At 46.7% G+C, this 20,589-nt stretch overlaps 1 protein-coding gene across 2 annotated transcripts in view; it reads left to right on the forward strand.

The window, feature by feature from the left end:
• The window catches only part of SLC17A9 (solute carrier family 17 member 9), a 165,082-nt gene that overhangs the window by 19,163 nt on the left and 125,330 nt on the right, over positions 1 to 20,589 (forward strand). Inside the window, exon 1 of one of the 2 annotated variants that reach the window (XM_085619746.1) lies at positions 11,702 to 11,839. The exons of the other annotated variant lie outside the window; for it this stretch is intronic. The gene's annotated coding sequence lies outside the window, so the exon portion shown is untranslated. Of the gene's footprint in view, positions 1 to 11,701; positions 11,840 to 20,589 lie in introns of those variants that run through there. 2 annotated transcript variants of the gene reach the window in all.

Consider the following 20,589-nt stretch of genomic DNA (forward strand, 5'->3'; position numbering starts at 1 on the left):
GTTTTGTTTCGACACCCTTCTTGTCTGCACTAAAATCGCCATAGATTGCAGTGCTACACCCCATACAACGCCATAGGCATCACGCTGTGCTCCCACAACGTGTCCCCTTTCTCTCCGAAGCTCCTAATGAAAGCGACACCCCGCACCTATGATCGGTAATGGCACCGACATTCCAGGAAGACTCCCCCCACTGTCTTCGACCTGCACCCTCACGCCTACTGTGCACCCACCGCCATGAAAACGACACGCGGCTTCAGCTTGCTGGATGGCGTGCCCCAAGGGGCCGAAAGGGGGTCAATTGAACTTGCGCAAACTGGCAGAGTGGCAAAATATTGCGGGGGACTCACTGCGAAAGCCAAGCCGGCACCCACCAACGCGACGATGTCTGATGCACGGCGATGAATCAGACGCCAGACAACCAGGGCGAGACAAGCGGCAGTTGAAGACACCTTTGAAGCTAGCGCCCCATCCCTGAAGAGCAGCACTGTCCCATGCATGCAGTACAAGCCGCCTCACGCAATCTGCCTTAAAGACGCAAGGCCTATCCCACCACGAGACTGGGGGAGGGGAGAAACCCCGCAGGGCAATCATCTCCCCCCCCCCCCCCCCAAACACTGCACCAATCGAAAAGACACCAACGAAGGTGGGAATCGAGCCCACGACCAGAGCACAATGCACTATACAAAATTCCTGCTCGTTCTCCCGGAAGATAATTAATCACACCAGATATCTTGACAATTATGTGAGGCTTGCTAATTACCGCGGAAGGAAAGAAACGCAGCATCCGGTGCTTCAAAAGGCATAATAACTTACAAACTCGGAGCCCCCAAGAAGCCAGCACTCGGTGCGATGACCTTAAATCCGGCCCTGCCGGGGCCTCCCACACGCAATCGAAGAGCTCTACCAACTGAGCTACACCCCTTCGCATTATGACCACCGAGCAGCGCGAGACAAATACATTTGCAGGGGGTGCTACACAAGTCGCGAACAGACTCACCGATGTGGACGCGCCCCCGAGGCACCAACACTGGCTCCCGCATCCACTAGTGCAGCCCGATGCCACAGCGCAGCGCCGGAGTACGTCATCCAGGCGCTTGGCGCGATACAATTCACAGAAACCTCGCTGTCCCCAACGCAGACGACGGCGGCGAGGGGCTCGGGCGTCCGGAAGGCGAACGAGCGGACAAGAGGGCGAGGAGGGGGCGGAGACAGAATATGTACCCCCCTGGCTCCTCCCCGCCGGAAGCAGCTATCTGCTGGGGTCTCCCTTGGTCTATCCCAGGGACACGACCTCCCACCCCTGTGCCTTCCTGTGGCACTAAGGCGGCCGCCCTCAAAGGGGCGGGCCGCTGCGCAACCCCCCCCCGGGCAGCCTTACAAAGTCCACGTCGGACGGCGAGGCAGCCGCGATAGCAGCTTGTTCTCCCCGCGGGGAAGGACGCGGTAAAAAAAGGGGGGGGGGGGTCGGGGCACGGAATAGGCACGCCACCTGCAGCGGAGAAAGTTAAAGCCAAATTGGACTGCGCGGCAGGCACAGGGCCAGTACATGGCCCAGAGTGCAGGGGGCGAGGCATAGCGGGGGCAGCCACACATTTGCACACACGAAGCAGCATGGCAGCTTCACAGTTTCAGGGCCTACAGAGGGTGATTTGCCCCTAGATTTAATGTCAAGGCAGGCCCCTGGGGGGCTGGGGCTGCCAACAAGAGGAAGAAGCATGTCGAGACCCAGCCTAGGCAGGTATGTGAGGGCAGAGTGGGAGGCCTAGAGCATGTGCAGGCCCCTGGTGAGTTAGATGTCACAGAGCAGAGGCCAACGGGTTTTGGGACAGAGCTGAGATCCAGGTGGCAAGAGGTGAACTTTGAAGTGCGGAACAGGGAGCAGCGCCAGGTCATTCAAGACACAGAAGAGAGTTGGGAGCGCATATGTAGGGTCAGGGAGGCGGCGCTAGACCAAGGCCACCTCATATAAAAGGCGATGGACTTGACTGGGGCAGTGGGGATGGGGGACAGGTCTGAAGGGCAGGAGGCGGTAGGGTGATTGGTATGGGTGCCAGAAGGAAGGCAGGTGGGGTCAGGGACCACAGGAGCTAGTGTGGCTTGAGGGCCCGGTGATGCGGGCGTGGCCTGCAGGTTGATGCAGCCTGATGGGTGAAAGAGCAGCGATGCTGGCAGGTGAGGCTGGCAGTGAGTTGGCGATGCCGACAGGGTGCACGGTGGCCCCTAGATGTTGGCCTAATGAGGTGGGAGGGGTTTGCGGCAGCCCTCCTTACCCTGTGGGCTCAGTCGAGCAGCACTGACCTGGAGAAATAGCCTATGTTGGAGAGAGACATCCCTGGGAGAAAGAGTGGCGAAGTTGCAAGTAGAACTGGGTATGAGGAGGACACAGTTGAGGATGTGTTGGAGTTGGATTATGATGAAGGCAGCGATGAGTCCGAGGAAGGTGAGCTGCATGATGAAGAACAAGTAGGGGTGCCAGAGACACTGAAGGTGGGGAGAAGTGAGGCAACAGAAAGTACAGTTAGTGTCTTTCAGAGGTCAAGTGAGGACAAGGGAGGCACTGTTGGAAAGCAGGCCCTGGCAAGCAGCGGATGTCGCGAGGGCAGATGGGACATTGGCAAATTACCTTCAAGTAATAAGAATTGGTGGGCAGTGTGGGACACCAAGACAAGGGGGACTGGCGCAAAGGCTTGTTAGTCAGTCGGGGATGGTGATTGGGTCATTAAGGGAGTGGGGATGAAACTAAAAGACTCTGTGAGAGTGCAAGTGATGCCCAAGGAGACAGTGAGTGACAGGGTCATGGAGGAAAAAAGGGTTCAGACAGATGGCACAAAAGGGACAGACGACACAGGGGGAGACGAGAGCAAGGAGGGTGAGACACAAGAAAAGGCTTCCCTACTTGGCTTGGTGGTGCCCTTGTGGTCCCACATATCTGAGATGGTGAAGAACAGGATATGGAAGCAGGAGTACATGGAGGTTTTCAAGTTATTACACAGAGACATTCAAGCTAAGGAAGGGTCTAAAGAAGAGGAGTGGTAGTTGGCAAGGCGATCCAGGGTGCCCATTAGTATGGATAATTGGACATTGGCCTTTTTAATTTACACCAACATTTATTGTTTTAAACATGCGTGCAGGGCTTTTGAGCTTTTCAAGTACATGGATATTATTATGAAGTTGCAAATGTATTTTGGGGGCTATGCGTGGCTCAGCTATGAAGACAAGTTCAGGGCTAAAGTGAGTATCAAGCCATGGGGTGATGTAGATTCCAAATTGTGGATGCAGTGGATGTCCTCAATACAGTCCACCGCTTCTACGCATAGAGCTGTTTGACTTTCAATCACATAACCCTTTTAGCCCCATCAAACTCTGCAGGGTGTGGAGTATGTGCCAAAACCAACCTGCCCAATGTTGGGGCATGTTGGAATTTCAACAAAGGTTTCTGCTCCAGACACACATGCAAGTTCAAGCATAAGTGTTCAAAACATGGGGGGAGACACCCCATTAATCAGTGCTTCACCCTGGCTAGACCTTCATAACATTGGAGGGCAGCCAGAGGGAGGGGACATCAGGATACAGTTTGGCCACAGGCCTCCTACGCCAAGTAAGGTGAATGGTTTGCTCGCTGTTTACCGGGACGGGGAGGAGGCGTTAAAGTTGCAACGGGGATTTGAGGAAGGTTTCCAGGTTGGTTACCAGGGCCCTAGAGGACGTAGGTGGGCAGACAATTTACAGTCAGCAAAGGAAGCCCTGGAGGTGGTGGCAGTGAAATTGTGGTAGGAAGTTTAGGAAGGGAGAATTGTAGGTCCTTTTTGTAATTGGCCCTTAACAGACTTGATCATATTTCCGCTAGGTATGATGCCTAAGAAGGTGGATGGGGAGTTCAGGATGATACAACATTTGCCGTGCCGGAGGAAGCCTCAGTGAATTATTTCATAGCCGCAAAAGACACTAGAGTGGTGTATCCATCGGAGGATGATGCTATTCGATTAGAAAGACAATGTGGACAGGGGCGGAACTAGCGAAATATGATATCAAATCTGCGTTCCGTTTGTTGCCCATGCACCCAGAGGATTTTCCATTGTTGGGCATGTAATTTGGAGGTGCCAATTGTGTGGAAAGGGTTTTGCATATGGTCTGTACCTTTCCATGTGCTTTGTTTGGGGCTTTCAGCACCTTTTTGCAGTGGGTGTTTACTAAGAGGATTTGGCACCGTCAGGTGTCCCACTACTTGCACGAATTTCTATTTGTCAGCAGGAGGAGTCAGAGGATTACCCCAGGCCCTGAGACAATTTGAAGTGGTAGCAGTAGACGTGGGAATTCCGCTGGCTCTGGAAAAGACAAAAGGCCCCAGTAAGGTGTTGACATTTTTGGGTATTGAACTGGTCACGGAATTGTTGGTGGCAAGGTTGCCTCTGACGAAGGCTCTCGAGATTCAACAATTTTTGACCGAGGTGATCAGTGAAAGGAGACTTGAGTTGAGAAGGGTGCAGGAGTTGTTGGGTTTCTTGACCTTTGCATGCAGGGTGGTGAGGGGTGGCCAGTCTTTTTGCAGCACATTGGGCATAGCTATGTCAGGCCAGTCTAACCCCACCGCAGAGTCTGGATTTCTTTGGCGGTGAGAGCTGATCTTTGGATCTGGAAGACTTTTTGGGAGGACTTTAACAGGGTGTCAAGGGTGTTTCTGGAGGAGAACACAGTTTGGCTGGTACATATTTTTTCAGATGCAGCGGGAGCACGTGGCTTTTCTGGGACGGGAGGTGGTGTGCAGAGAGGTGGGTGCCACACTGGTTGCAGTAAGGATGCAGCATTGCCTTTCTGGAATTTTTGTCCGCTGTTGGTGGCATAAACAGTGTGGGGAGGCGATTCGGCGAACAGGATAGTGATGTTCAATGTGGACAACATGATGGTGGTAGACTTGATGAACTAACATAGGGCAAGGGATCTGAGCGTTCTGGGCCTGTTGAAAGTTTATGCTGGGCTGTTTGCAACTGAACATTGTTTTCAGGGCTAAACATGTGCCTGGGGAAAACAATGCTATAGCAGATTCATTATCTCATTCGCAGTGGCCCTGATTCTGCAGATTGGCACCGGGAGAAGAAGACAGCAAGACTCCATTACTTGCAGGCATTTGGGTGTGGGGGGAGCTAGAGCAATTGGGCTGGTGGAGGGGTCTTTAGCGGAATCTACCAGGAGAAGCTACCATCTGGCATGGAAAGAGTTTGTGGATTTTGAGAGATGCCGACAGATGCCGATGATACAGGACCCCAGTGACACGGAATGGAGAGTATTACCTTTTGTTATGTCTTTAATTGACAAAGGTTTATCAATCTGGACCATCGCAGGCATGTTGGCTGGTGTTTCTTCTTCTGGAAAATTGCACTGGGCTTTTGACCTGGTGAGGAATGAGATTTTGGGGAGGATTTTGAAAGGGTGGGGTAGAGAGCAGAGTGTGGGTAGGGATCCACTTTAGGCAAGGCTATCACATTTGAATTGTTGCAAGGCCTTCTTAGTGTTTTGCCTGATTGTTGTTATGATGGGTTTAAAATGGCGATTTTCAGGTTGTGATTTGTCTGGATGCTTTTTGATGCGTTCAGGGTGTGTGAATTGTTACGGTCCGCACGGGACTCGGGTGTGTTACATGGCGAAGTACACTTGGAGCTGGGCCAGTTGGGGATATGGCTGAGTAGATCCAAGACGGATCACGCAGGGAGGGTTAGGTGGGTATGGCTTCAGGAAGGGGGCAGAGTGGAGGTGCGTCCGGTGACTGAGTGGCGTAGGTTTCAGGTTTGGTCAGAGGTTACTGCTTTTCAGCTATTGGCGGAGCTACGCATGGCATTGAGTAAACTGGGGAGGAATCCAGCCAGATTTGGGACACACTCCTTTAGGATTGGGGCAGCGACTGCAGCAGTGTGCTTGGAATGGAATTGGAGCCAAATTTGGAGGATAGGCAGGTGGAGATGGAGGTGTTGTGAGCTCTTACTACCATGCTGGACCACCTTCGTCTGCGTGCAGACAACGGGAATGCCATGATTTTAGTGCTTCTCGATATGTCGGCAGCTTTTGACACAGTGAGCCACCCGGTCCTGTTAGAAAGGCTGAGGCAAATAGGAGTAAAAGGCAAAGTGCTGCAGTGGTTTCAATCCTACCTTGAAGGTAGGCAACAGGTAGTCACTATGGCGCCCTTCTCCTCCTGCAGGTCCCAAGTTGCGCACGGGGTGCCACAGGGATCTGCAATAAGCCCTATTCTTTTTAATATCTACCTGCGTCCCCTGTTCCCGTTAATTAAATCCTTTGGCGTCAGCTTGGTGAACTACGCTGACGACACGCAGCTGGCCTTCTCTCTAGAAGGAGATGAAGCTCTTTCCATGGACCGTTTCCATCAATGCATGCGCCAGACTTCGGAATGGCTCAGAAGGAACTCCCTCCAGTTTAACAGCGGTAAAACTGAGGTGGTCTTCTGTTCGCCATTCAGGATTCTCAAACATCTGCCCTCCGAATTCTGCCTTGCACCGGAGGAAGCACCAATTGCTCCGGTCAGGAAGGTTCGCAATCTTGGGGTGATTATCGATGACGACCTCCAGATGGTATCTCAGGCTAGTAAGACCGCCAATGTCTGCTTTGCCCTGTTGCGACTGCTTCGTGGTATTCTACCTCTGCTCCCTAGGGAGTCACGAGCTACAGTGGTACGCAACACGGTATTAAGCAGGCTCGACTACTGCAATTCCCTCTATCTGGGGGCCCCGCAGTATATCCTCCAAGGACTGCAGAGGATTCAGTCAGCCGCAGCCAAATTAGTGCTTGACAGGCGGCGATGTGCCTCGGCCACCAAAGCACTGCGGGATCTGCACTGGCTTCCAATGAGAGAAAGGGTCGTCTTCAAGTCCCTTTGCATAACTTTCAGAGCAGTACACGGACTGGGACCTGTCCCCTTGCAGGATAAGTTTGTACGCCACCTACCAAGTAGGCAACTTCGCTCTTCAACAGCTGGTCTACTAGTGGTTCCGAGATTCAGGCGCGCCAGGGTAGGAGGAAGAGCCTTCAGCATAGTAGTACCTGGCATGTGGAACAAGCTCCCTGCAAACTTGAGACACTGCAGTTCCTTATTGGAATTTCGCAAGGGACTTAAGACATGGCTATATCCTACAGTTTGACCCAGGTTGGCCCCATGATTCTCTTCTGTCACCTTCTCTATCGCTGATCTTTAGTCATAAGCGCCAGGATGCCCGTAGGGCGACAGCCGCGCTATATAAGTTTCACATCAATCAATCAATCACTATGTGGGGGAATAAAGGGTTTATGCGCAAGGGGGGGGGGGGGTGCGTACAATACTAACTCCTTCATTTTCACCGTAGGGAGTGTCAGAGGTCCTGGGAGGAGTAAGATGGTGACCTGGACAGTTGGACACTCTTTTGTGTATTCGGAAGCACAGTATGTGGACCACCAGATTTATGGACGTAGTCTGCAATTGCCCAGCACTCCTACCCCTATGTGGGGTAGGAGTGGGATGTGCTGGGGCAATTTATTGCAGTTTTGGGCAAAGCTGGTTCTGCAGAGGTTGCCAGGATATGCTCCTTGTGCACTAATAATTTAGTCCAGGTGTCAGATTTGACTTTAATGCAACACATGCAGCAGGATTTGCAGCTGATCAAACTGAATCTGTCGGGGACATGTTTATTATGGACAAAGTTTGTGCTTCAGAGACAGAGGAGGTGTTTGATTAAACATGCAGCTATTGACAAGGCCAGGAGAAAGCTCAGAGCGATGAGGGTATTTTGCTTGTCCAAAGACATTAAGGTGATAGCCCACGGAGGCATCAAGGAGGAGGAGCAGTGTCTCTTTAGGACGGATGGGGTGCACCTTTCACAGCTTGGCAATGCTTATTATATGATGGACAGGATGGGTGTGATTAGTTACCTGTGGAATGAGAAGATTTAGTGCAGAGGGGTGTATCACTGAATTCCTTGATATGCATCTGACGGGTTGGGGGGCAGTAAAATGCCCTCCAGGGTTTTCCTGGATGGCGGTAGTTGGGGTGGTTAAGAGTCAGATGCAGGCATATCCACCCCTTGGGGGAGGGATGAAGGGAGTACAGGCGAAAGAAGACAGTGTGTGTGGGATTCTTGGAATAGGACAAGGAAGTTTAATTTGAGGATGTTTTGGTAGGGGAAGTAAAAACAGATTGCGAAATGAAAGAAGGTCAGTGAGTGAAAGGGGACAGAATGAAGCAAGGTATGGAGCGTTGGGGTGTAAGCTTGGTGAGAAGTGAGAATTGTTAGGTGATAAAGTGGATGACGTATCAAAGATGTTTGACCTTATGTTAATGTTGTTTTGAGGTAGATTAACTGTTTTGCAACCCTGTCCTAATAAAATGACCTTTTACGGTCCATGGTGGTATAGCGTGTGATTATGTCACAATGGAGGGACCCAGGGGAAGCAACAGGCACAGCCTAATATTCCCCCGGGAATCTTCGTGAAATCAGGCAGGCCAGACAGGGGGAAGGGGCTGGTGTTAGGGATAACATTTAAGGGGCAAGGTGAGGCGGATCCAGCCCCTTTCTGACTCCTACGTACCACCCGCTAGTGGGGGGGGGGGAGAAGAATTAGGACCACCCTATTCAATTTTGAGAATGGGGGGGGATTGTTTGGAACAGTGAATACCATAATAGTACAGGTTGCAGGGGTGTAGGCAGTAGTTGGGGGAGGGGGGGGAGGGAAGTTAGTTGCGGGTGTATCCACACCTCGGGAGGGATGACGAGAGCACAGGCGAAGGAAGGAGGCGTTCAGGATTCTTTGAATGTGACAAGGACGTTTCATCTGAGGATGTTTTGGTAGAGCAAGTGAGAGAGAGATTGGGGAATGGAAGGAGGTCAGTGAATGAACTGGTAGAGAATGAAGCAAGGTATGGGGAGTTTGGATGAAAGCTTGGTGAAAACTGAGAATTGTTGGGTGAAGAAGTGGATGACATATCAAAAATGTTTGACGTTATGTTAATGTTGTTTTGAGGTTGATTAACCTTGTCATAATAAAACGGCCTTTTACGCTCCATGGTGGTTTGATGTGTGATTATTTCATGAAGAAACATAACTATTCGTTTGCAAGCAAGTCTCTTTCAAGAGCTGCAGAGCTCTCAGTTTTCTCAAACATAGGCATCATTATGTCAACAGCCTGAGAGCCCTGGGGCTGGTAGAATCGAGTGAAAACTAATCGCAGGCCGGGCGTTTACCTGACATATTACTTACTGTGCCCTAGCCCTACATGCTTTGCAAAGCGACCAGGCTGTCGAGAATCTGTTCTATAAGACCGTGAACCAGTGCTGTCCAGCTAGATCGCGGAAGTCCAAATTCAGTAAGATTATGAGGCTAGCCACTACGAAAGAACTCTGTGACCAGAATCATATGGCGTTCAAGCCTTCTCCTACATTAGCCCTAAAGCATGGAACAACCTGCCACTACACTGGGAAGCCTCCGACTCACTTCGTGAGTTCCGCGAGAAGCTGAAGACCTGCTTTTTTTAGTAGTCTCACTAGGCCCTAGGTGTGCCTAGACTCAAACCTGCTCAGTGCCAGAACACCTTGCCGGGTGATATTACGCTCTACAGATCTGCATAACATAAATATAAATGATTTCCTCTTAATTGCATTGTATATAAATATCGTTTTTGACTATCCAAAAATCTATCATACAAGCAGACTTCCTGTACTGGATACTCTTCCTATAGGTTCATAAACTTTGAAATCTTGCTGTATGTAGCTTGGAGGGGTGATGATGATGAGATCACTGAGAAAGGGATCTTGTTTCAGACTCCTAGGATTACAAAAAGCTAAACAGGCTTCATGCCGGCATACTCTCCTTTGGGCAAATATTTACTTTCATGAAAGCTGTAAACCTGCAGTGTGCTCACCTATCCACCATGGGAACAGTTCATTGATGAATCATGTGTGGTAAGAGAGATTTCTACTCTTCCACCATGCACATTGGGTCATTCCCAGGTTACATCATACCAGAACTCATGACTGAGGTGAAGACCCTACGTGGTAACCTATGCAAACCCTTAGTAGAGACATACACAAACTCTTTAGAGACTTGTGGAACCCCTTTGCGAACATATGCAAATATCTGTGTATGTAGAGCTGAAAAGGCCATTGATGAGGACATAAGGAGGCCTTTGTGAAGATTTGCGAAAACCAGTAGTAAAGACCTGGGAAGAAGGTTCTTGCAATCCTATAGAAACCACTGGTGATGACCCTTTGTAAAGATCTCTGAAGTCCCTTGATGGGGTCCAGCAACAATGAAGAACTGTGTTTCACTCGCCACTGATAAAGCCCTGTGAAGACTCTTGATGATGACCTACAATGACGCTTGGTACAAACCCTGCGAGAACTTTAGAAATACTTTGTGAACACACGTACAAAGACCTGCAATAATTCCTGGTGAAGACCTTTAATGAAAACTGCACTAATTCTTGGTGAAGGCTATTAATAATAACCTTTAGGAATCCTTTGTGAAGACTCTTGGGGATGACCAGCAATAATTCTTGGTGACTGGTTTTTACATAAACCGTTATACATCATTTGGGAAGACTCTTGGGGAAGACGAGTTAAGCTCTTTTATGAAAGCTTGCAATGATTCTTAATAAAAATCTGGGAAGACCTTCAACAAAAACCTTTAGAAATTATTGGTGAAAACCTGCACTGATTCTTTGTAAAGACCTTTAATAAAATATTTTTAAATCCTTGGAGAAGACTTTGTGAAGACCTATTAAGACCTTTGATGAAGACTTAGAATGATTCCTAGTAAAGGCCGGGCTCACGCTGAATATCTATGAAGACCTACAAACGCCATTAGTAAAGACATGAGAACATTTTTAATGGGTATTTGCAAAAATCATTGGTGAAGACCAGTGGACAGTAAGGATTCTTGGTGGACCCTTGTGAAGACCTGTGGCGAATAACAGCAACCATCGCTTGCATAAGTCTTGCACCAATTCTAAATAAATGCCAAAATACCTAAACATGTTAATAGATATCCAATTATGTATATCCCCAGGAGGATGAACTGTGATTATCGAATGACCATTGTAGCAATTTTCCAGCACACATACCACAGGCTCTTCAAGGTACACAAAGACAATATGTGTTTTTCCGTTTGGGAGGCACACAAGCATGAAGTGTTGGGCCTATTGTCTTGAGCCGGCTCAGCTCCCCCATCTTGCCTGCTCACTAGTGCAAACAGGTGAGTGCAGGTCACACAGGTTAGTTTTGATTCATAAGAGACTTTCACAACACACGCCTTTGGAATGAGGACAAGCAGCGTGTCTGATGAGTCACTGTGGGAAGTGTTTGCATCTTGCTTTGCGTCATCACCTCCTATGGGAAGTATTCTCCAGAGGAGGTGGAACAACGTCATGTGCCTAGGACCTGAGAAATATTTTAAGGGAGTCATTCACTAGGATTATATTGCAGTCAGTTCTTTATCTAGCTAGCTCTGGACCAGTAACATTTCAAAACTGGGAGCTCATCTTCAACTTAACCCTCAGGGAGCCCTACCCTGGTGACTCTGGGAGTCCTCCATCACAGCTACAAGCTACAGAGCCCTTTGGTGAAGACCTAAAAAAACGGAAGTACATTTCCATGTAGACGTAGAAATTCAGGGAGCCCTGTATGGACAGTGGCCAACACGAGGATCACGTCATTGATACAAAAGCAACGAAGGGAGCCTTTTAACTCTATAATAACTCGTTTTTTGCGTATGAGGAGCATCCCAAATATCTTTCACCAACGTCATCGCATCTCAGAAGTCCATCACTGCCAAATTTACATTCCAGGAGCTGTCACCCAACCCAGGTAAGCATAACCTTGTTTTGTGACCAGGCAACCTAACTGAGAAGGTTTGGGGCTGAAATGTCAGCACAGAAATTATTTCAATCACACTCTGGGGGTGGGCGGGTGGTGGGTGCAGATCCGCTGCTACAACTCCTTTATGTATCTCTGGAGTCTAAGGTTGAGAAAAATGTTATCCATACAATGTGCAAAGCAAAATAACCTATAAATATATGATGAAAAGACACATTTTCTCCTGAGTTCTATCCATGTCAGTTTGCTGCATTTTTGTCAATCGCATTCTTTATCTGGCTTCATGTAAATTGATTCATTTTTCTCTCCATAGGACTAATAAGACACTAGCATATTTATTGACACTTGGGATATCACCTGTGTTAAGTGCCAGCTACTCCACAACACTTCTAAGCAGGGCTGCTGTGCTGCATCGGAATATAAAGAGCACTTCTCAGTTTTGTTGTTCTGTTTTTAATGAATATAACATTTCTTCGTAGGGCTTTTATACCTACAAAAGTAGTACAAGCCATTTTAGGCAATGGTAATACATATCTACAATGTCTTGTATTACACAATTTTGTATAGCACAGCATATGAAAATTATTTCGTTTATTGGCTCTGACGGTGGTGTCTGTCATGTGCCATTGTTTGTCCTACAACTTACTGTCTGGCCCATGCAAGTGTATTTGGTTGAGTGGTTTGTTATTGGCAGTCCAAGGGACGGTGCTTCATAAGACAGGCTGGGTTGCCAGACCTTCCACCAAATGCTCCTGTGTGCATGGTTTGCAGTGGCTGGTTTGTATGTGTCCTCTGTCTTATGTGTGTATGACACAGGAATATGACCAGTTTGTATGGCTTTAAGAATAGGTGCTCTGAAGTGGCGGGTGGGCTTTGCAATCTTCCTGTGAATAAAGTCTGCAATCTGAGAGTCACGTGGTTGGACATAGAGGTGGGCAAGCCACCAAATTCATAAGGGAGTGGAGCCAGAACTGAGTCGCGGCATGGCTAGGCCTTAACAGCCAAAGCACAAGCTGAGCGACTGAAAAAACACACTATGTAAAACACACAACAGTTGACATGTGTAAAGATGCAAGTTCAATGAAGATAAATGTGCAGTTTTTATGATATTTATACACATACTGTGTTGTTGAGGTTCTCCTTCAAACTTCAGGAAGCTGCATGTTTATTTTTCGGTTACAACCTATATTTCCAGAGAGGTTCGCTACGGTTTAATCAGTGTGTGATCAGAGTGTTATGATACTATTGTACCCTGTCAACTGGTCCACAACAGTAGATTGGAGATCTCTTACTGTTGTGAAGTCGCCTCCCCTTCAGCTCCAAGGCGGTACTCTCAAGGTTGGGAGGGCTAGAACCGAGAATGGTACCGATCTGATGGGAGGCGAGGAGAGAGGATTGTGGTAGTATCAGCACCCAGGCCAAAGGCATGCAGTGAAATGGGGAGGTGGTGGGATAGGGGGGAGGGTGTGGATTTGACAGGAATGGCAGAAACTTCAGGGAAATTTGAGGAAGTGGTGGACACAGGGGTGATGGTGTCAGGAGTGAGACTGGGGCATTGATGTTGGGGGGAACAGATTGCAGAGAGCAGGGCAATGATGGTGCGTTGGAGGGGGTGTGGCTGCGAGGGTAATGTTGGCGATTCATAAGCGGAGAGTTGTATGGGAGCAAAGGGAGGCAGAGATGTTGCTGGCCAGAAGGGGTTAGTAAATGGAGACAGGGTGGAGGCAAAAGTGGAGGGAATTGAATGGTGGAATCAAGGAAAAAGCAGTCGAAGGTGCCGGGGGGGGGAAAGACTTGGTGAGGTTGTAAGAAATGAGGTTGGAGAGACTGAGTAAACTGAGGATAGAAGTTGTGCAGTGTAGGAAGCAAGGGGACATAAGGAGAGGTGAGTGTTGGGAAACTGGACTTGAGGAGAGTCAAAGGTGATGAGGGAGAAGGCAGAGGATGGGCGGGGGTCTGAGGTGGTGAAGAGCAATGACATATGTAGTGGGAGTGGATGGGTGGTGGAGTCAGTGGGCACAGGTAAAAGGTGGATAGAGAGATGTGGGATGCAGGATAAAACTAGGAGTCGAATGGAGAGAGCAAGCGATTCGAACAAGAACAAACTTATCAAAGGCGCTCCACAAACTTTCTTCTAGTTTTGCCACGTAAATGGTGGTGAAAGACAGTTGCTTTTCCTAATAAAACATACAATAAGACGAAAAAACACTCCAAACTGTTAGAAATCCTCCCATGGATCGCCTCGGAATCACGGACTATGCAACAGAAAAAAAAGGATCCCACATACATCCACCAACGAGATACGTGGTATGGAAAGGAGTGTGTAAAACGGAAGAAAAAATCTAACCTAAACCATAAGGAACCTGAAGAAATTGAATTATGCTCAAAATATCACTGCACACTCAAGGATAGGCTCGGACTCGCCTAAATGTAATCAGGCAATGTCGGATGGGCTAGTCTGACAGGTCAGTCTGTTGGCCTTTTTTGGCTGTTTGTGGGCTTGTTTTATGGTCTGGTGGGTCAGTTTTTATTCGTTTATTTCTCCAATATTACCACACACAGAATGTGGACCACTTTTTTAGCTACCTGATTCGCTAATGGGAGGCACTTTTATTTTGGTGCCCGGGCATAGTTTCTGGCCCAGTCCGACATTGCTCAAGGAACATAAAACTCTAAGAAAGAAAGAAAAAAAGAAAGAAACAAAAATCTTGTATGGGTAGATTCTATTATCGACAGCAAAACTTTTTTTAAACTTTGGGTAAACTTTTAAAGTCGTATGACAGCAGATTAAACGTGGGGGTGGGGGGGGAGAAAAAAAAAATCAGTAACCATCAGCAGAACTCCCCTGCAACTCACTGAAAATAAAGGAATGTGAAACAAGCATTTGAAAGCAGAAGGCAAGGAAATCTTGCAGCTCAAATTACTAAATGAGATCCTTAAATATCTGGTAGCCCAGCACAAAAAAAGCACTAGTAAAACTTCTCAACGATGTAATACAACCTGGGCACTTGCCAGACATATGGACTGACATATGGGGAGGGCGTGCTCCTATAAATATATGGACGCCCTCACTGTGAACAACCACAGGAGAATGGGTGGAAACAGCGACATAAATACAGTTGTTGCGGCCCTTTGAACAAGAGCATCCTGAAGCTGCTACGTAATACTAATATTGCACCTAGAAGTCAGATAGATTAGTTAACTAAGCACTAGACTGATCAGCAAGAAAGTGATAAGACTAGGGAGCGAACATGCGCTTGCTTTATTAATTGACTTCTGAAAAACAAATGACTCAGTGTGGGAGCCAAGATTAAACATTAAGCTGCTGGTGGCTGGAATGATAACATTATAAAACCCATTTGTGCCTCGGTACGTTGTAAACTATGAGGTATACAGCACGTACGCTTTCAGCCAGCCAAGAGCAGGCAGGCCAAGGCACAATCTCTGCTTTGCTCAAACCCCCATATGACTGACTTAATCGGTGCTAGGAACAAGCTCTTGCTTAGTGGATTCGAATGACCGAGCCTGATGTATGAATAACCCGGTGCAGCAACCCCTGAGGAGATCTCTAGCGCCCTCTAAAACTTCAGAAGGTGCTGCACGTCATGGGCCTTGGCAGTAAAAAAATACAAGAGACAGCAATATAATTTTGTACCAAAAATAGAGAACAGATAACAGCAAAAATTGCACTAAATGGTGCACAGTGAAGACTACACACACCTTGGGCTCAGGGTAAGTGCATGTGGAAGCTTTCAATAGGCAATAAATATACTTAAATAAAAAGCAACAATTGTTTACTAAATAACTGATTTTAATCTTTGACGCCTTCCTGTCTTACTTTATGAGAGTGAATTCGGGGTCCTATGTTTGAAACAAGCATTTGCAATGCAATAAGCCTCACATTTGTGAGAGTTTGAGCTAGTGGAATTATAAATGATAATGCCTTTTATTTATCTGTTTTGATAATTAACACATAAATAAAAGGCATTGTCACTTACAATGCCAAGAGCTCAAACTCTAGTAAATGCGAGACCTATTTACTTCAAAGAAGTGGCCTCCATTGTCCCGGGCTGCTTGGAAAGTGAAAGCGGGCATGGCGCCCTGAATTTTACAGGAAAGCATGTCGTGCCTGCAGTAGGAGAAACTCATTAAAGAAAATAGTGCTTATAGACTAAACAAGACATACCGTGTAACAACAGAAGTAAGAGGGACAGTCCTCATGGGAGGATACAAATGAAGACAAGACGGTACTAAGGTAGGACTAACAAGCCTATTAAGGTATCAGAAGCCAGCATTTAAGAAGAACCATGACACATGCCAATGGAAAACATGGGCGAGAGTGGGCGGAGCTTCATGTCCATACTCAAATACAGCATTCCTCGCAGAGTAGCGCATCCGCTGCCCAGGCTTGACCTAAAAAACAGGGTTGTGCAGAATTGGAGGATTCTCCCGGGAAGCCCTGCTCCTCCACCTCTCCAACGAGTGCTCAGAAACTGCCCAGGTCATGGGCTCAGAGATAAACTGGGAAGATTATCTGGGCTTCTTAAAACCCCAAAGCACATCTCTAAACTCTGGGTGCTTCTTTTTTTTCCAACCTTTATTTTCATTTTTTACGAACAATAGTCAACAGTATGAGTGGCACCATACACATTACATGGCAGGTCATAATGAGAAGCGCTAGCATGCAAAGAACAGAGGCTCGGACGGCACGACTCCAGCACTCCATATTGTCAGGTTATATACCAATCTTGCAGCCTGAAGACCCTAACAACATAGCAGGTAAGCCAGCCCCCTTTCTAGATTTGTGGCCTCATCTACACTCACACCCATATCATTGCTATCAGCGGAGTTCGTGTCTGCACGTGGGTCAGAAATGAATCACACACAACCCTTCACACCTGGAGATCTTCCTCCAGTTTTTCATCATGACGACTCAACTTCATGATTCTGGGGGCTTCTTAATACCTCAGGGCGCATCGCTAAATTCTGGGGGGTTCCGAATACCCAAGGGCGCATCTCTGAATTCTGGGGGCTTCTTAATACCCCAAGGAGCATCTCAAAATTCTGGGAGCTTCTAAATACCACAGGGCTCATCTCTTACTTACTTTACTATTTATGTGCTACTCCAGTCCAGGTTTTTCTTCGAATTCTGGGAATTGTAGTCTTGTTAATTCCATTATAAATAAGGCTTCCGGTTTTCCACTTTTACTGATTTTTACAGATAAATACAGACAGAAAACATGATTTTTTAGTCTGTATTTATTTTTAAAGATCAGGAAAATATTGAAAATTGTGCTTCATGTGAATGTCTCTCCATGCTGTATTTTGTGAATTCCAGGACAGCAGCTGATCAGATAGACAGCATGAGGAATTAAAAAAAGAGACAGGTTGAGATTTCTCTAAATACAGGCATATGTTAACATACATTTATAGTACAATTCTGATATTTACCTGTGGGTGTAGTATTTTGCTATATTTGGCTGCTAACTTTTCTAAAACGCGACAGACATCAAAGTATGAGCGTGTGTTTAGCAGTTAAATAAATGTGGAAAGATTCCATTTTAGCACACAATTTATTCTCAAAATACAAAATAAATATGGATAAATACCAATAAGATGGCCCAAAAAAAATATGGATAAACACAGACAGAAATGCTGCAAAAATAAATACCATAAAACTGGGAGCCCTAATTATAAAACAAGCCTGCAACTCCTAGAATTCAAAGAAAAAATCTTGACTGGAGGAGCACATCAACCTGGGAAGCTTGCCAGCTAGAGATTCAGGAATGGGTAAAGAGATGTTTCTTCCTCTATTCTGGAGGGCCTCTTTAAAGAAGCACAATGCCGTGGGTGACTTACCTGGTGGGGCACAGCAAGCCAAAATGTCATAAATCATTTTCATAAAAGTTGAACTTGTAGAATACATCAAATACCTAAAGCATAAGGGTTTTCCAAAACAACATACTAGAAGGCTATATACTGGGCCTAGAGACTGGTAGAATCTGATGAAAGCAAACACCTAGAGAGAGAGAATAGAATCTTCCATCAGGGCTCCCTGGTGGAGACAGTGGCAGGGGTCACTTTCTTTCTATACTGCTCTGTGTACAAAGAAAGGCAGAATATTTCCTTCCCCACCATCCGTGGAAAAAGCGAAGTTCTTGTCCATATAACAGAGAAGAAAATAGATGTCAGACAGCCACCAGAAACAGAATAATTTGCAGCAATGTGTCTCTACGCACGGTACCACAAGAGGCTAGGTGTCAAACAACATGGACTTCCACGCCCGTGTTGTATCTGGGCCTCCCGAATTATCTATTAAATCGTTTGCAGGTGGTGCAAAATGCAGCAGCAATGGCTGTACTTTCTGTTGGACCCAGAGCTCACATGTCCTCCCATCTGAACACCCTGCATTGGCTTCCAATAAGACAAAGGATTTATTTTAAATCCCTGGTCTTAACTTTTAAGGCCCTGAACAATATCGGAGCTCCGTATATTAGAAATTATATCCAGCCCTATAAACCCTCGAGAACATTGCGTTCATCATCTCAACAACTGACAATTGTGCCTAAATTTCGACGCTCTTATAAAGGTGGCCGCTCTTTTCAAGTGGTAGCTGCAAGATTATGGAATAGCCATCCTCTCTTTCTTCGACAAGAATGTGATCTCCTCAACTTTAGGTGAAGCCTAAAGACCTGGCTTTTCCAGCAATAGTGTGGTTTCGCTTTCTGATAGCTTTTCTGTCCTGGGGTCAGGATAGCGCCGGGACACTCTATGGAGTAGCCGTGTGCTTAACAAATACCCCCTATAACATAATATAACATAACATAGTCTAGGAAAGGAAGTGGATCCTGCTGCTGAGTCTGTACCATGTCACATGTTTGCATTCTGTAGATTTTTTTTGTTGAGAGAGGTGGGACAACAGCAGCACTTGTCAGCGTGGCTACTGTGGTTTCACTGGTTAGACATTTATCAGGGGTGCTTTAAGGATGTGGCTAAACTTTTAAGGAATTATTACTAGCACTTTTCAGAAGGGCTGCTACACTTTTACTTTTTAGGTCGAGCCTAGAGTCAGCGTGCATGCGCTGCTCTGCTAGACTTGCTGTACTGGAGTATGGAATAGAAGCCCCGTCCACTCTCCGCCCATAATTGTCATTGGCTTGTGCCATTGTCCTTCGTAAATGCTGGCTTCTGATTCGTAAATAGGCATTTTAGTCCCTCCTTAGTACCGCCTCGTTTTTATTTGTGACCTCCCATGGCGACGGGCCCTTTTATGTTGGTTGTTACATAGTACGTGTTATTTAGGGTGTAAGCACTATTTTCTTTCTTTATCTTACTGCAGGCACGTCGTGCTTTGCTTACATTCAGCGTGCCGTGCGCACTTTCTCTTTTCAAGCAGCCGGGACAATGGCGGCTACTACTTTCCAATGCCATAGGTCTCGCATTTAAATGCGAGACCTATTCCATCGCAAATATTTTTGCCACTTGCCAGTGGCTTATTAAACTGCGCAGACTATACGTTTTGCTCCCTTGCAGTGAGATGGACCAGCAAAGTCCCTTTTTAGAAAGATTCTGGTGTTATTTGGCAGTTCCTTCATCGGGGTTGTCAAATGGTGGAAAAACAAAGCTTTAGAAGTCTTGGTCAGAGGGCTTCTACCGCTTAAGCTGTTGCGTATGTTCACTGTGGCACGGCTGTTCAGGTCCAGTTGTGTAATATGTTTTGCAGGTTTCACTGCGGTTTCTCAGCCAGTTGTGTGCAGTTCAGGGGGTTGAGACACGTTGTCAACGAGTTTATCTTATACCCCAGATAATATCTTTGTTTGAAGCAGTTCTGTGTTTTTTTTTTGCTGAGAGAGAACCTCAAATGAATTCCCTGAGCTTCAGATACTATTTAAGGCTGGCAGCAATTTACTATCTATTTTACAAAACACTGGGGAAGTGAAATTTAAGAAGAACAAAACTTGCCTGGGTTTTAAGTCTGCAAATGTTTAAAGCTGTAGTAAACAAATTACAACTAATATAAGGGAGAACAATTTGCAACAGTAGACATTTTAAAACCGTTTTAGCAAGTTAGATGGTGTTTAGAATTGTTTAAAGATTGTATACGTTTAAAACTCAAGATAACTGTACAGCTGTGTTAATTATATGCACGGAGAATTAAAAATTGCATGTTTTGATAATTTTTTCTTTGTAAAACAAGCCAATATGCTACTTATCAGGTGAGCTGCCTGTGTCTAACGAGGGCCTCACTTGGTTATTATAAATAACAATGCCTTTCAGATGTGTGTTGCTTTTAACAACACATAAATAACAGGTATTATCATTTACAATGCCAATAGCTTAAACCACAGGTCTTCAAACTGTGGGGCGCCCCCCACTGGGGGAGTGTGGATGGGCTCCCAGGGGGGCGCAAAGGCCTCTGCAAGGACATGTAAATGAAGGCGCCTGGAAGTGGAGCAATGTTTATTTGCTGCATTTCCAGGCTGGCTTCATTTACTCTGAAGCCCTCAGAGTGCCGTGGGGCCAGAGGTCAGTGGGTGTGCTGCTGGGGGCTCCCCTGGGCAGAGACTGGAGTCTTATTAAGACTCCAGCACGCCCGAGTTTTTCACAGGTCTTTAAAGACCATATGCATACCTTTGGAAACTGGTTACGGAGGCTTAGTTTTATTCTTTTTCCAGTACCCCCTGGGCCCTGACTCTGCCTCTTCCTTACATTTGTATTGTAAATTTACTGCTGTTGTGTGA

The sequence above is a fragment of the Triturus cristatus genome, chromosome 7 (genome assembly GCF_964204655.1).
Source record: "Triturus cristatus chromosome 7, aTriCri1.1, whole genome shotgun sequence".
NCBI classification, from domain to species: Eukaryota; Metazoa; Chordata; class Amphibia; order Caudata; family Salamandridae; genus Triturus; species Triturus cristatus.